At 49.2% G+C, this 16005-nt stretch overlaps 1 protein-coding gene and 2 non-coding genes across 3 annotated transcripts in view; 2 read left to right on the forward strand and 1 right to left on the reverse strand.

Annotated features, from left to right (window-relative positions):
- The window catches only part of KRIT1 (KRIT1 ankyrin repeat containing), a 1383280-nt gene that overhangs the window by 1275407 nt on the left and 91868 nt on the right, over positions 1-16005 (reverse strand). The gene's annotated exons all lie outside the window — the stretch shown is intronic.
- Positions 1843-2006, forward strand: LOC138570407 (U1 spliceosomal RNA). The gene has a single exon (XR_011303470.1). It is a non-coding gene; the product is annotated as a U1 spliceosomal RNA (small nuclear RNA).
- LOC138570442 (U1 spliceosomal RNA) lies at positions 2947-3109 on the forward strand. The gene has a single exon (XR_011303500.1). It is a non-coding gene; the product is annotated as a U1 spliceosomal RNA (small nuclear RNA).

Below are 16005 nucleotides of genomic sequence, written 5' to 3' on the forward strand. Positions count from 1 at the left end.
TTCCCTCTCAATTATCCACATGCACACAAGACATCATTTTACTTGCTCGCCAACAGACAATTATCCCTAGCCAATGGCTAGTGGGAAGTGAAAATGTTGCGGCCTGTTAATAACTTATGTGAATAGTACTTACTTCCCCAAGATTTATCTTGGCCTACTTGCATTTAAAATAATACACTAAGTATTGTAAAAATAATGTATCAGTGTTTCCTTGAACCAAATGTATGCTACAATTTCTTGGTACTGACCTACAGTCCTCTCTCCCTCCTAAAATCAGCCTGACCGCTCTGTACATGTTATCCTCATCTCAGGTGGTACAGGCTTATACTAAGAGTTGGAGATTTTGTATTGCCCAAGTTGTATGGTTTTATGAAGCCCTTAGTTGGACTTTAGAAAAAATGTCCCTAACATGGAGGGAGGGGTTGTTCGGGGGAAAATAAACGCTTGCAGATCTACATGACCTTCCAGTCAACCTGAGCTGCAAAAGAGGTCAGACCCAGTTTTTGTCTAACTCCTGCAAAAGGGAATGATTTAGGGAACGATAACAATGGCCTCAAGATCATAACTTCTAATTTTGACCAAGCTATACCATTATCACTGGTTTCTGCTCCAAAAATTAAAAGAGGGAGAAGTGTATGCTTATAAAATGTTAACACTGGTAAAACGGAAAAACGTCCAACTTTAGAAACAATTGTCGTAGCTGGGTGGCTGCTGCTAACAAAACGGATGTTAAAAACATATACTGTACAGTTTGACCCTTTCTTGCATATATAAAATTCCCAAGGTATTTAAAACGCTCAACAACTTTCTCTTTTGGACCTCTCCACATTTAGCATTAATACTTTAGATTTCACAATGTTTAAATGCAAGTCTAAATCTAATAAGTATAAATGTAAACATTCAAGAGATCTCTGAAGGCCTATTGGAGTCAGGTCGCAGATGATTATATCCAATAGATCAGGGGTGTCCAACATACAGCCCGCGAGCCACAAAGCTGCCCTCCAAGCCATTTTATGAGGCCCGTGAGGCTCAAGAGCACAGACAAAGCAAAGCCCCAAACCCCTGCTCTGTGCTGGCGAAAAGAAAAAAAAGAGAAAAAAATATGCCCACGCGCAAACTAACTTCCTCTGGTGACCCCATGCAAGGGGTCACCAGAGGAAGTTACAGTCCTCAGCCACAACCCCGTTAATTTATTTATGAAATGTTTGTCGGATACGTGGACCTGGCTTATTTATTGATGCAATATTTGTCAGATACCTGTATACGACAAACATGCATAAATAAATTAACCGTGTCTTGGCTGAGGACCGGGTCGTGGCTGAGGACTAACTTCCTCTGGTGAGAAATTACAGTCCTCAGCCTCAAAAACTGCCACATTCACCCTCTTGCCAAATTGTGAATGCCTTTCAGACATCCCTCTTTTTTGTGATGTCTGCCATTGTTACTGCTCGCTTCTTTGCTACTCCTGATCCCGTTCCCTGATGCTAGCCAAACTACGTATAGCACACTCTCCAATCCCTCCCTGCCACTTCCCCCACCTGAACCACTCTGCCCAACCCATTACTACTCTTCATGCTACCTGATGAAGCCTCACTGAAGGTTCAACATTCCCCTCTGCACCATGCATTGCTCTTGCCACCACTGCGCCGCACCATTCCTTGCTGTTTCTTCCTTCTCTACCAGATTAATTTATTTATTAAATGTTTGTCGGATACCTGTACTCGTCAAACATTGCATAAATAAATTAACCGGGTTGTGGCTGAGGACCGGGTCGTGGCTTCCGGGAGGGCTGGGGCGGGGCTTCCAGAACGGGCCCAACCCCTGCCCTCTTGTTTGCATCTCATACTTACCTGGCAGGGGAGAATCTGTGATCAGAAAGGCAGATCTCCCAGGGTGAGGCTCATCCATTGCACATCGGATGTGCTGACCCCTGCAGTGTCCCCAAATGCGGGATACTCAACTGCATAATTTCTGGTAGTGGGGGACTGCGTTTGCGCTTTCCCCGATCTTTGGTTTCAAAAGATAGAACAAAAAAAATGATTTGCCAGCCTGCTGGCTGCTGTTGCTGCTGCTCCAGGCCTCGCTGTCCTGCACTGTGGAGCCCTAGCATACAGATGGCATGCCTCATGCAAAGCCCTCTGCCCGAAAGGGATGCTGGGAGATCACCGGTTCCCCACTCTGGAGGCTGGCTCAGGGAGGTTGCAGAAGGCGCTGTCTTGGCGGCACGCCAGCTGGGCCCTGGAGCCTTTCCCCTTCAGCCCTGTCACCCCTTCAGCCTCACCCTGGCATTTGAGGGGTGCTAGCCTTGTCGTGCCCTCTTGGCCTCGGACCGGCGAGGGGGTCTGACTGCGTTTGGGAGCGTGCGTGAGGGGCTTAGGGTGCGATGCCCTGCCCCCAAAGGCCTTGGCCATGGTGGATCGCCCTCTTTCTCGCCAGGTTTGCTCTGTGCCCACATGCATTGAATTCTGCTTCTCTTTCCACCAGCAGGCACCCAGGACGACACTGACTTTGCCAGAAAAGGAACAAGAGTGAAAGCAAGTGCAGCAACACAGAGCCCTGCTGCCCTTTGACCCTGGGCAAAAGGGTGGAGAAGGAGAAGAAGAGGAGCAGCAGGAGAAGGAGAAGAAGATGAGCAGCAGGAGAAGGAGAGGAGCAGCAGGAGAAGAAGGAGCAGCAGGAGAAGGAGAAGAGCAGCAGGAGAAGAAGAGGAGCATAAGAAAAAGAAAGGGTGGAAAAAGAGAAGAAAAAAAACCAAAAGGCAAGAACAGCATCAGAAGGCCTTCCTTCCCTCCCTATTTGGGCCCGTCAGACAGGCGGGCAGCTGCCAGCGCCAGATGCAAATCTCACTGGAAACAGAGCATTGTGGGAAAGTCCTTCCGCACGATGCCACCCTGTGTTTCCATTGCCACACACGAGGGGCCAGCCGTGCTGTTCCTGAACCAACTTATACTTACATGGCAGAGGAGACACCATGCTCACTAAGGTGGTTCTCCCAGGGTGAGGCTCATCGATTGCACACCGGATGTGGCAACCCCTGCAATGTCCCCAAATGCAGGATACTCAAATGCACCATTTCTGGTAGTTTTCCCCTGATTTATTGGTGAAAGAAAGAAAAGGTAAAGTGCGCAAGTAGGTTGGTTGCACACAGAGGACCTGCTCTTGTAACAGAAGAACAAGTTACTTTCTTACCTAGTAACGTTCTTTGGATGGGATGTTCCTCTGACGTATTCCACATCTTTGACAGTAATTACCACAGCTGTGCTGCTTCGGAAAACTTTTTCGGCGTAGGTGTCATGCGTCGATACGCTCCCTCGAGGACCTCCTCCGACGGCCGACGTCACCGGATGTTATAAGTAGGACGATGCCCGTAGTCTCATTTCCGTTTTTTTCCGCGAACGTGTTTGCTTCGAAATCTCGGCGTGCCTCGGTTCTCTCTTGTGAATCGGTTCTTTGAATATCGTTGTGTTTAACAAAGTTATGTCTTCGTCTTCTGCTACCCCAAAGTCGGGCTTTAAGAAGTGTCGGGACTGCGGTTCCAAGATGTCTCTGACGGACCCGCACAGCGTCTGCCTTTGGTGCCTCGGTGAGAGCCACGCCACGGATGACTGCGACGAATGCCAGTCTTTGACGTCGAAGGCCTTCCAGGAGCGGAAGAAGAAGCTGTCAGCGGGTAGGGTTTCCAAACCCTGTAAGTCGAAGTCCGCTGGACCCTTGACCGACGATTCGAGGGGCAACTGTCCGCGTTGGCGTAAGTCCAGAGGGTCTCGTTCCAGGAGTGGGTCCTGCCATTCCTCGGCCTCTTCGAGGCATGCATGGAAGCGCCATCATCGGTCTCCTTCCCAGTCCTCTTCGTTGCTTGTCCCACCAAGCATCCATCTCTGGCAGAATGGGATGCCTTCCATGAGGAGATGATGGTGATTTGAGTCACAGGGCACCGTTCCGACCGCGCCTTCGAGAGAAGCCGGTACAGAACTCTCTAGAGCCACCGTTCGCATGCCTTCGGGCGGTCGGCGCAATCACCGGGAACCTTCGAGGTCCCGGTCAGACAAGGAGGATCGCCATCGTGCCCGCTCCCAGGTCCCGGTCCTCGATGCCATTGAGACCATTGGAGCCTGTGAGGCCTTCGAAGAAGGCGTCGGCGCCATGTCCGTCGAGGGACTTTGAGGCTCCGGCTCCGAGGAAGCCATCGACGCCATCGGCGCTGAGGCCGTCGAAGGATGCGCTCGGGGCTCCGGCCTCAAAGCCGCTGTCGAAGTCGTCGGCGCCTCGGTTGATGTCGACACCACTCCCATGGGCGCCCTCAACGCCTTTTGAAGAATTTGTGCCGGAGGCACCCTGGAGAGCTGTGGAAGCTCCCAAGAAGGCGCTCGGCAAGTCTGTGCGGCCTATATTCAACCCATACTCTGTTCCAACCCTTGGAGCACATTTCAGAGGTTGAGGAAGGGTCTGAGGATGAGGTGCCTCCTGAGGTTCCTGATGACCTGTTGTCTGGCCATAGCCAATTGGAAGACCTTTGTCAATCTTTACATGACGCAAGTGGTCTTGATACCTCCCCGGAGGTTGAGTTCGGCATGCCTGAGCCTGGTACACATGCTGACTCCTCGTACAGGCACCTCATGTCGAGGGTGACGGAGTATCTGGGGTGGTCTGCTCCACCTGTGGATTTTCTGCAGGATGACCTGACAGATATCCTTGACCAAGGTCCACCCACTGACCCTGTGTTGCCATTTCATATGGCCTTACAAAGAAGGGTGGCGGCAGCTTGGACTGCTCCGGAGAGTCTTCCGGCAGTAAATAAGTTGTTGCCGAAAAAATACCGTCCAGCCAGTGGCGACCCCTGCTACTTGTCCACGCAACCCACTCTGGAGAGTTTGGTGGTACAGGTGGCTACGGCCCCAGCAAAGCAGGCGACGTACCCTACAATCCCTCCTGATAGGGATGACAAACGCTTTGACTGTTGGGCGAAGAAGGTATTTTCTTCTGGGGGTATGGCTTTACAAGCAGCCAACTCCGTTTGTGCCCTTGCAAGATTCACACATACTCTGTGGAATTGTTTATCTTTGGCGGCTGAACATATTCCCAAAGCGGAGGAACGGGATGGTTTTCTTGCCCTCGTTCAGGATGGCAAGGATGCCATGTGTGAATCTGTTCAGTCTGGTCTGGACATGGCAGACTGTGTCAGCCGGTCCATGGCGGCGAGCACCGTGATGCGCAGGTTTGCGTGGTTGCGTAAGTCTGGGTTTGCTCCTGATGTACAGTCCCGGCTTCTCAACATGCCCTTTGATGTGTCCATTTTTTTTGGCAGCAAGGCTGACGAGAGCCTTGAGAGGTTGCAGACCTCCAAAGCTGCAGCAAAGTCGTTGAGTGCTGCAGTACGTCAACCTCCGCCTTTTCGTCCTAGGGCACAGCAATGGAGAGGAGGTTCCTTTCGATACTACTCTTCCTGTAGTAGATCGAGGGGGGCTTCCAGTTAAAGGGGCCAACGTAGGAGTACCAGAGGTGGAAAACAAGGTACTCGAGGTGCCAAAGCCGCTCAAGCAGTTGCCTCTTTGCCCTCAGGCACTGCCGCAGCCGCTTCCGCTCAGTCATGAGGCCATTTTCCATGGTTCGACGGTTGGGGGGAAGGCTGGTGCAGCATCTTGTAGAATGGTGTGCCATTACTTCAGATGTGTGGGTTCTGGAGATCATAGCCCACGACTACTGTTTTCCTTTCCGGCAGAGGCCTCACGACAATCCACCGGGGAAGCTCTCTTTGAAGAGTCCAGATCCGCTCCTTGTGCAGGAAATGAAATCCCTGCTGGAGAATGGCGCCATAGAACTGGTGCCTGTAGCGGAGAGGAACAAGGGATGCTAAATTCCCTAAATTGGGAACAGCCAGCATAGACATGTTGCTACAGAGGCATATTGTGGGCAAAACCAGCATGACAATGTGATACATCAGTAACCGTGCTGTCTTACACTGTGGACACATTGATCATTAAAATGGGTTGTGTTGTAAAATGTTCTTGTCTGCTGTTGGTGAACTGAACGTAAACCTATGTCTTTTTGGTAACTTTTTCTGATGTAAAATGCATCATTTCAACCCCATATTTGAAAATAAATTCTTGGGGGAGTGCAGGGGGTTGGGATCCACCAAACTTCCCTAGATCCTTATAGCTCCCTCGCTACGCTGTGTTGCCCCCACTATTTCCGAAAAATATGAACACATACACACTGAGAGAAATCACAAGCAACTAACCTTTGATCACTGCCCCCAACACCAAAAACTATCTTTGGGACTGCATGGTTATCACTGCCTGTGATGCTATTGTGTCAAAGATCACACAATATTGCTTTTTAATATACTACTTTGGGTGAGGTTGTTGACTTTTGGCTCGTCGGCCCACTGGGTGACAAAAAGTTAATGCTTCGGCCCCACATTCAAATCGGTTGGACAAGCCTGCAATAGATGGTGGATTTGTCTGCACCTCAGGAGGTATTTTTCCTTTTCTCACTTTCTCCCAGAAGCTCACCGTCTTCAGAGTCCTGGTTCTCTCTAGGCTGGACTACTGCAAACGCCTCTTTCTAAATCTTCCTGCCTCTTCCCTTTGACCTTTGCAACTAATCCAGAACAGGACTGTGAGACACCTTAGGTCGCCAAATAGCTGTATGGTCTCTAAGCCTGGTCACCACATTTAGATTTTCCAGGCAATTAGTCACCGACCTAATTGGGTATAAATTCTTTTCACCGAAATGTTTGTCACCTACAGCCTTTTCACCGAAAAATGTTGATTGAAAGATTTTTTTAATCTTTCGCTGAATTTTGTTTTATCGAAAATAGTGTTATTAATCTACATTAGGTGAAAAAAATGCGTTGAAAAAAATTAGATGAAAAGACATGTAACCACCTAATTAACCGCATGGTAAGCTCCAACATGCAATAGTCACTCAGGGATGTTGGATAAACGGCTAACACCCCCTCGCCCTCCCCCCCACTTAAATCAGTTGACGCAAAAATGTGAACCAAGGTGGATCTGCCCTAACTATTGTACAAAGTGGAATTTGGGGGAATATCCCCACTCAGATTACCATTAAGGGGGAACAGTCCCCAAACCTCTAGATCCTGCCTTATTTGTACACCTCTTTCATTGGCCTTCTTATGAACTGTTAAACCTGTCATTGTTGAGATACCAGTGTTAGGGAGAGTTCTCAGAAATTTGCTAATTCCCTCAACCTTAGAGACCCCAAGCAACTTTGCTGGATTTTGAGGACTTTTTTTTACCTGGAGAGAGTGAGACCCTTTTTCCCCACTCGCTTATGTATTTTAATGTGATTTTGTACACTGTTTCTTTTGGTTATGAAGCCTGACAAACTCCATAGGCATAATCTTTTACATTGTGTCACACAGTACCATCTCTGGGATAAACGACTGTTTCCGAGAGCAGTAAAGTGAAATTGACTTTACATACACTTGTAACTTTCTAGACCCAGCACACATACAATAGGGTGCTGCAGGGGTTACCTAGTATCCCCTTTGTCTAGCTTCTCGTGTTTTTAGGTTACCCTTTTCTCACTGAATGGCTGGTGGCAGTGGTTTCGTTTTAACTACCGTGGTGTCCATTTACCGTGGGCTGCGTTCGCAGCTGCGGTAAAGCACCCAAGGGTGCCATTTTTGTGAAAATGGCCCAGGTGTTCTTTTTTTGCCATTTCTTTGTGGAAAGGTCCTTCTTGAGACCGACTCTGCGTGCCAAACCAGGTTTGGTCCCATTGTTCACTTTGCCTTTGGCGGGATACACGAGTGAAGCCCGCCTCTGGCTCCAGGGTGTCTGGGGTAGGCAGGAAGTGAGGGGGGTGCCCGAAACTCCCTGTGCTTAGTTTCCTTGGAGACCCAAATGCACTCTGTAGTGATTGGCCGGCTGACAGGCCGGCTGAGGGACCGGCTGACTGTCCGGCAAGGACAGCCACACTGTTGGGTGACTGACAGCTATGCTGGAACGAATGGGAGAGAACTGTATAAAAGGTGAGTCTTTTGGCTTGGAAGGCAAAGTCGACCACTGGACGAAGGAACCGAAAAAGAACTTGAAGAGGAAGCCTACTGCAACTCCTGGACTGTTGGTTTGCCCGGTGAAGCCCAGCTGCAGTGCCGAAACGCCAAATTTGCATCGACAGAGAAGCCCCTGCAAGGACACCTTCTCCCTTTGAGTTGGTGGGACCAATCAACTCCAAAGTAAGCCACCTGGACATCCATCTCGGAGCTGGTTGAATTGCTACAGAGTTGCTGCTGGAAACCGTATAGCCAGGGAGAGGAACACCAGATTGTGTGCGTTGCTCTTAAGCTGGCCAATCGCTCCAGGAAGATCCTCCGGACTCCCAGGAAGCATGACTGAGCAAGCCTGAGCACCCTCAACAAAGTACGGGCTCCCAGAAGCAAGGAGAGTCCATCTCAACAGCCAGGAACCGCAGTGTTGCTATTTGCGGTAGACGTGAGGAGCTGAAACACTAAACAGCCACTGAAAGTGAAGTTTGCCAGTTGCAAGTTTTGACCGTCCCAGTGCATTGCAGGAGTCCTCCGACGTCCACCCTCTTGTCCCCACGACTGAGGACCGGGAACAGTTAGACCTGCAGGGCTGCACAGGAACAGGAGTCATCTGCTGCATCTTTTCTTCATTTTAAAAGGTACTGTACAAAGTCTAAGAGAACTTACCTCTTGCTGTAGAGTTGGTTGCATCTTCTACCACTCACAAGTCTAATCAGCTTGTGGCCCTACATTTGATTCTTGTGCAAAGACTTTTCCATTTACCTACCAGAGGTGCTTCATCCTATATAAGACTTTTGCCCATTGACTTTGGTTTAGCCTCTTGTACTGAATTAGTCTTTCTGGGGGGATCCAAAAGTATTTGCCTGCTTAAGAATATTTGTGGTCTCTTGTATGTTCTAAATAATCTTTTCCTTTGACTTATTACTATTTGATTCTAAATGCAACAGTGATATATTAATGTCCCCAGCACCCTAGCAATTGAAGTCACCTGAGAATGTAGGTAGTGTCTGTGGACCATCCCAAAAGGGTATCTACTGATTTAGAGATTAATAGTGTGCATTTCATGAAGTGTATTTGAGTGTTACTATTATATTGCTCCCTTCTGAAGAAGGCTTATTCTAACTGACTGATAAATGAATGAATTGTTTAGTCAAGAAACCTTGAGTGCAAGAGTTTATTTGAATATTTGTAACTGTAAATCTCTGTGCAGCTCAACTACAGCTCACACTGACCCCCTTTTGAGATAAGCCTGGCTGCTGAACACGCTACCAAAACTCTGAAGTACAAGCTTATACCAAAGGTTGGGTTTTCTATACCCAGTGCTGGTCATTGGGCCAGCTCTCAGCGGATCGGATTTCTGGCACCAGATGTGTAGCTGGATCTCCAGATCCGGCCAGACCAGCCGCCCAAGTCCATGAACCGCACCGGAATACTTAAAAAGAAAAGGAAATAATTTTTTTTCAAAAAAAAAAAAAAAATATATATATATATATATATATATATATATATATATACACACATACATACATACACACACATACAAAAGAAAGCGCCTGCGACAGCAGTATTGCCTTTTACCGCCGGCTTTGGCACTGGTGTGTAATGCACAATGCTGGCTAATTGTACAACTGTAATGCACAATGCTGGCTACATGTACAACTGAGAATCATCTGATCCCGTCCTGGCGATTTTAATACCCCTTCTGGAAATTTAAAAACCCTGAAAAAACAGGTGAGGGTCCCCCGAGAGTGAGAGACGGTCTGGACCGACTTTGGAGCTGATAGAGGCGCGGAGAAGGAGTTAGCAGAGCTCTGATTTGAAGTGGCTAGCCGGGGGAAGCAAGAAGGCGAGCGCGAGTTAACGTGCGGAGGAGGAGCACGTTTGATGAGATCCTGTAGCAGCAGGGGCCCAATGAGGGAGACACCCCCGAGGAGGAGTGGCAGGGGGACGGGTCGAGAGGGAGGTATTCAACACGCCTGCATTGGACCCCCAGACCCATGAAAACACGATGCCTGCAGGCTCCGAGGAGTGGGTCATGGTGCCTCAGAGATTTCCGGAGTGAACAACGGCAGGCGGAGGCCGGTGCATTCCAGAAGTAAACTGGGGAACAGCGCAGAGTGCCAGCTGGGGTTCTGTGCTCCCCTCCGATGCAGCGGAGAAACTGCTGGAGGTGCGGCAAGGACACCGCAGCTCAGCATAACGCAGTAGAGAAGCGTTCCACTTCCAGGCATAAACTCTAATCACCACGGCCTGCAGGGTATTGCAGGGGGGAGAAGCCAGTATAACCGGAGAGGTTTGCAACAGCTGACAGCAGTGATCACGCAGAGGAGCAGAGACGGATAATACTGCTAGCCCAGGGGCATCGGACGTAAAGTGAGGAGGGGGGAGGAGCTGGAGGAGACCCACTGAGGCGGAAGAGCAAGGTGTGGAGCACGAAGGACGAGAATGCAATGCGGGGTGCTCTGGACTGCATCCAAGGTGGGGTAGAAGGCCCAGAGCCACAGGACTGTGCGGCAGGAGAATAAAAGGGGCTTATCCGGGCCCGAGGGAGTGAACGGAGCAGGCGGCAGACGGGCAGGCCAGAGGAGAGGCGCCTATGAAGGGGGTGTGAGCTGGATGGGCCTTCCATGCGCGTGTGGGCAGAAAGCAAGGATCCAGAGGCATTTCAATGAGAGAGGCCCCACAGGATCATCAATGCTGCTTAGGTGCCCAACAGAAGCAAGGAGGTGAGGGGGAGCCAGGAGTGCTCGCCACACACGGATAATCGCACATAGGATTCCCCAAAGGGAGAAAGTTAAAGCCACAATATAGCCAACCTGCGAGCATGGCCAGACAAAACCAAGGGAAGCTCAAGGGCCCACAATCAGGAGACATCAAAACACTCATGATGAGTGCGCAGACCCCAAAACGGGCACAACAGACTAGGGCACAGATCCATTCTCCACCAGCACCCCCCATAATGGCAGACGACCCTCCGCTTAGGAGATCTGATCTACAAGACATGCTGAATGAACTCAAAAAAGATATCAAAGAAAGTACGGTGGACTTAACAAAGGCCATCTCAGACAGTAATAAAAACGTCATGGCAGTGGAAAGGAAAGTGGATGAACTGGAGATGCTCACATGTGAGCAGGAGCACGGCCAAGAGTCACTGACTCAACGGGTGGAGGCCGTGGACAAACAGATGCAGTATATCCTAGACAAACAGGAGGACACAGAAAACAGATCAAGAAGGAATAACAAGGATCAGGGGGATTCCGAAAGCAATTTTGGATCAGGACCTAGAGGAGAATGTGCGTTGCTTGTTCCAATATATTTTGGGCAGAGCAGGCGGGTGATCGAAAGATAGTACTGGATCGCACCCATCGGGTGTATTCGGCATGGCAGCTAAGTAGGCACCTCACACCGGATGTTCTAACCAGGCTACACCTGTACCAAGTGAAGGAAGAGATCATGAGGGAAGCCCGTAAACAGGAGCCAGTGAGGTTCAGAAATACATTGCTGGCCTTGTTTCAGGATTTGGTGCAGGCGACACTGCTCAAACGGAAAAGGCTGAGAGTAGTGACAGACTGGCTCTGCTCCTTCAAGGTCCATTACCGATGGAGCTTTCCATGTGCCTTAAGATTTGAATGGCGCGGATTTCATTTTGCGATTTCCAAAGAAGAAGAAATGGCCTCTATCATGGAAAGGAGAGAGAAGGGACAGTCATCAGAATCGAATGGGGACCCGGAGGAGGAGGATATGGTTCTGCCGTCAGGAAGAAAAGAACAAGGGAGATCAATGCGGCCTCAGCTGAAAGGGAAAAGCAAACAGAAAACAGTGGAGGGGGGGGGGGGATGAATATAGTTGAGCACTTGAGGTGTTCGAGAATTGAATTGGTAAGATGAGAGTTAGAGCGATGCTACCTGGTAAATTTTGGGGGTTAATGATGTTGGTAATGGTGCAGGAAAAGGGGGAGGGATGGGATCGGGGGATTGGATAAACCCTCAATACTCTGGGTAAGGATAAAACCCTGTGGTCGATGAAGACAAGTTTTTGGGTCTGTTGGGGGGCAGGGAGTTCACTGTTTGGGGTGCTAAGGGGGAGAGTTTTGGTGGTATCTGGTGAGCAAATGGGTAGTCGGGGGAGGCGAGATCTTCAAAGGGGGCTGTAAGGGAATAGGATGACTGCGGATATCCATATGGTGTCACTGAACATCCAGAGACTTAACTCCCCTAACAAATGGCGCTCGATCCTGTGTCGCCTGGTAGAGTTGTGGACCTAAGTGGCCTGGTTACAAGAACCCCATCTATTGGAGAAAGATGAAATGGCCTCAAATACAAAATCTTTGAGTCAATTCTTTGCCTCCAGTGGCACAAAGAAAAGGGGGGTAGCAATTCTAATAGCCAAAGATGCAGCATTTGTCAAGCCGTTCGTCCATAAAGATCCAGAGGTGATTCGTCCATAAAGATCCAGAGGAGATTTCTAGTGGTGGTGGGGGAGGGGGGTAATAAAAAGCCAATTGGTGACACTGGTGAGCATCTACGGGCCGAATGAGCATCAGGACCACTTTCTAAAGGTATGGAAGAAAATCGCAGGGTGGCGTGTGGGGGAAGGTAATAGTGGGTGGGGACTTTAATTGCGTGATGAACCCACATATGGACAGAACCCTCCCTGCAACACAGGCTGATGGCAGGAATACGTTGGCGCTGGCAGAATTCATTAGGGAACTACATTTGATAGAAACATGGCATTTTTTTAAACCTCAGTCCAGGGATTACACTCACTATTCAGCAGTTCACAGGGGATTCTCCCGAAATTACATGATTTTGGTCTCAGACACACTCATACCCCAGGTAACAGAAATAGAAATTGGGGGGCGGTTTCTCTCGGATCAGACACCGGTGGTGCTGCATTGAGAGCCCCTAGTGAACACACCAAAAGGGCGGAAAGCATGTCTATTAAATCACCTTATTCTGAAGGATCCAGTGGTGAGGGCACATATGAAAGACACGTTGATTCACTTCAAGGAGAATGACACAGAGGGAATGAACTGGGGAGTGGTGTGGGACGCTAGTAAGGCAGTAATGTGGGGGGGATTTTATTGGGCAAACGGCGGCATACATGAGAGGGAAGGAAAGGGTGAGAGTGGCACTGGAGAAGGAGGTTGGGGAAGCGGAGGCCTTACAAAAGGCAACGGGATCCAGGAGGGCGTGGAGGGCCCCGATGAAGGTCAGGGCTAAATTAGAAGCACATTTGGCTGAAAGATCGGCTCAACTACTAATCTGTACTAAGCAAACATACTATACCAAAGGGGATAAGGAAAACAGAAACCTAGCAGCAAAACTGAGGAAACGACAGGCTGAAAAATACATTTCACAGTTGAGGAACGAGGAGGGGCAACTACGATGGGGAGAGGAAGAAGAGCGAGAGATCATGTATACAATTTCTACGCTAAAACCCTAGTGGGAGGGGGGGGCCTTAGTTAAGAGGATCAAATAAAATTCTTGGAAGGCTGAGACATATCAAAATTGACAGAGGAAGACAGGAGGGTACTGGAAGCTCCTTTTTACGGAGTAGGAGACAGGGAGGGCAATAAATATGCTAGCGGGGGACAAAGCTCAAGGCCCTGACGGGTTTGTGAATGAATATTATAAAAAATGTCAACTGGTTTTAGTAGGCCCACTGACGAAAGCTTTTAACCTCATAAGGGAAACAGCAAAGGTGCCTGGGGATATGGGGCCCTCCACGACCATCCTGCCATTGAAACACGACAGGAACCCCACCCAATGTTCCAGTTATCGCCCAATTTCACTACTCAATGGTGATGCCAAAATATACTCTAAAATGTTAGCACTTAGACTGATAAGGTACCTTCCTAAAATCATTCACCTGGATCAGGTGGGATTTATAATGGGCAGACACACCCAGAATAACACTTGCAGGGCAGTGAATGTGATAGCATGGATTGGAACAACCTTAAACTCCTGCTGTTCCATTTGTGGTGCAGGGAAATATTTACACATATGATTTGGGCAAACTTTCAGATCCCTTCCATGAAGCTATATATAAATGGGAAGCAATCTGAGCCCATAGCAATTCGCTATGAGACAAGGGTGCCAGCTATCCCCGCTAGTGTTTGCTATGGCCATGGAGCCATTGGCGCATACGATAAGGTCGGATCCATCAATAAAGGGTGTGGTGGGGAGGAGGAACAACATAAGGTGGCATTATATGCCGATGATGTACTTTTGTTCTTAAGAGATACTGGGGAGTCACTGCCGAAGGTGTTGGAACTCATGGGAAATTTCGCTGAGGCCTCGGGCTTCCAGATTAATTTCAAGAAATCGAGGGCACTTAATATCTCAGAGGAACATGGGGGGCGGGGAAGGGAGTCTGGGGAGCCCATTGGTGTGGGAGGAGGAGCATCTGGAATATCTGGGGGTAAAACTGACTCCCACACAGCAGGGGAATTATAAGGCCATCGTCCCGGGTCTCCTGAGAAGTCATAGGGAAGATTTTAAAAGGTGGGACATGCAGGATCTGTCCTCGCTAGCAAGAATAACAGCGGTCAAAATGACGTTCCTTCCCAGATTTTTATATGTGGTGAGTGCGCTACCGATGATTCCCCCACAAGCTCACAGAGTCTCCAGAAAGAGATGACAATTCATGTGGGGGGGCGTGAGGGGGCAATAAGCCAAGGGTGGCCAGAAAGATCCTATTCAGGGTCCCAGGAATGGGGGGGTTGGGAGTTCCAGAGATGTCCTGTTACCTCGCGATGGGCCCAGATGGTCCCCATGCTGCACTGGTCTTCAAGGGAGATGGAAAGAGGGTCATGTGAGCTGCAACAGCAGGTGACGAGCATTCCATTGGGGTATCTGGGCTTCCTGAAGGCTAAAATAAGAGAGGCTAGGGGGACTCTGCTGGCCTCCACAATAAACACACTCAGGCATTGGGACAAGGCGCTGGGTGCGAGGAGGCTCAGCTCAGGGAAGTGTCCACATACCCCACTGGGTCACAATGGCGAGTTCTCCCCGGGCCTAACCCCGGGTTTTTGGGCGAATTGGGAGGGAAGGAGCACACTAACACTACCGGATCTGTTTCAAGATGGGGCTCCCATGCAGTTTGAGGCGTGCAGAGCGAGATTCGCCCTTCCGGAAAATGAAAGCTTCCATTATGTAAAAATTAGACATTGGATCACATCCAATGAGTGCCGTAAAGCGACAGGTAGGGAGCTGGTGGGGTTGGAACTTACAACGAAGGGGCTCCAAGAAGAGGGATCTCGATATTGTATCTCGAGATTTTATCGTTTATTGGATAGGGCTGCAATGGGAGATGAATTGACGTTTATGAGGAGTTGGGAACAAGATCTGGGCATGCCCATATCGGAGTAGGAATGGGGGAAAATTTGGGGAAGGGCCCAGAAAAGCTTCAGGTGCTCCACAATTAAAGAATGTGCCTATAAGATATATTTGAGATGGTACATGACTCCACTGAGACTGCATAGGGCAAACCCAGAGGTCCCAAGAGAGGGGATGTGGACAAGTGGGTGATATGGGACACATGTGGTGGACGTGTCCTAAAATAGGAATGTTTTGGAAAGACATTTTAGGCCACATTTTGGACATACAGTTAACAATGTGTCCAAAGGTGGTCCTCTTGGGGGCGGTAGTGGAAGAGGTTTAAGGGGCTACAGGAGGGACAGCAACGCTGATCACCCACATGTTAACAGCAGCGAGAATCACTCTGGCTCCCAGCTGGAAATCGGAACAGGGCCAGATACTGGCGATGTGGTGGGTGCGTATGTGGAAAATTATGGCAATGGAAAAAGTTAGTGCATTAGAAATGAATAAATATCAGAACTATGGGAAAGTATGGCTTCCGTTTCACAAATTCACAGCCGAAAGGGATAATCAATTCCACAAGCCAGCCATCTTAAAGAACGTATCAGGGCTGTGACCCTGTGGGGGAGGACCCGTGGGTTAAAAAAGAAATAAAAAGGACCTACT

Source organism: Ambystoma mexicanum, chromosome 2q (assembly GCF_040938575.1).
Source record: "Ambystoma mexicanum isolate Mex_15411 chromosome 2q, UKY_AmexF1_1, whole genome shotgun sequence".
Lineage (NCBI taxonomy): Eukaryota > Metazoa > Chordata > Amphibia > Caudata > Ambystomatidae > Ambystoma > Ambystoma mexicanum.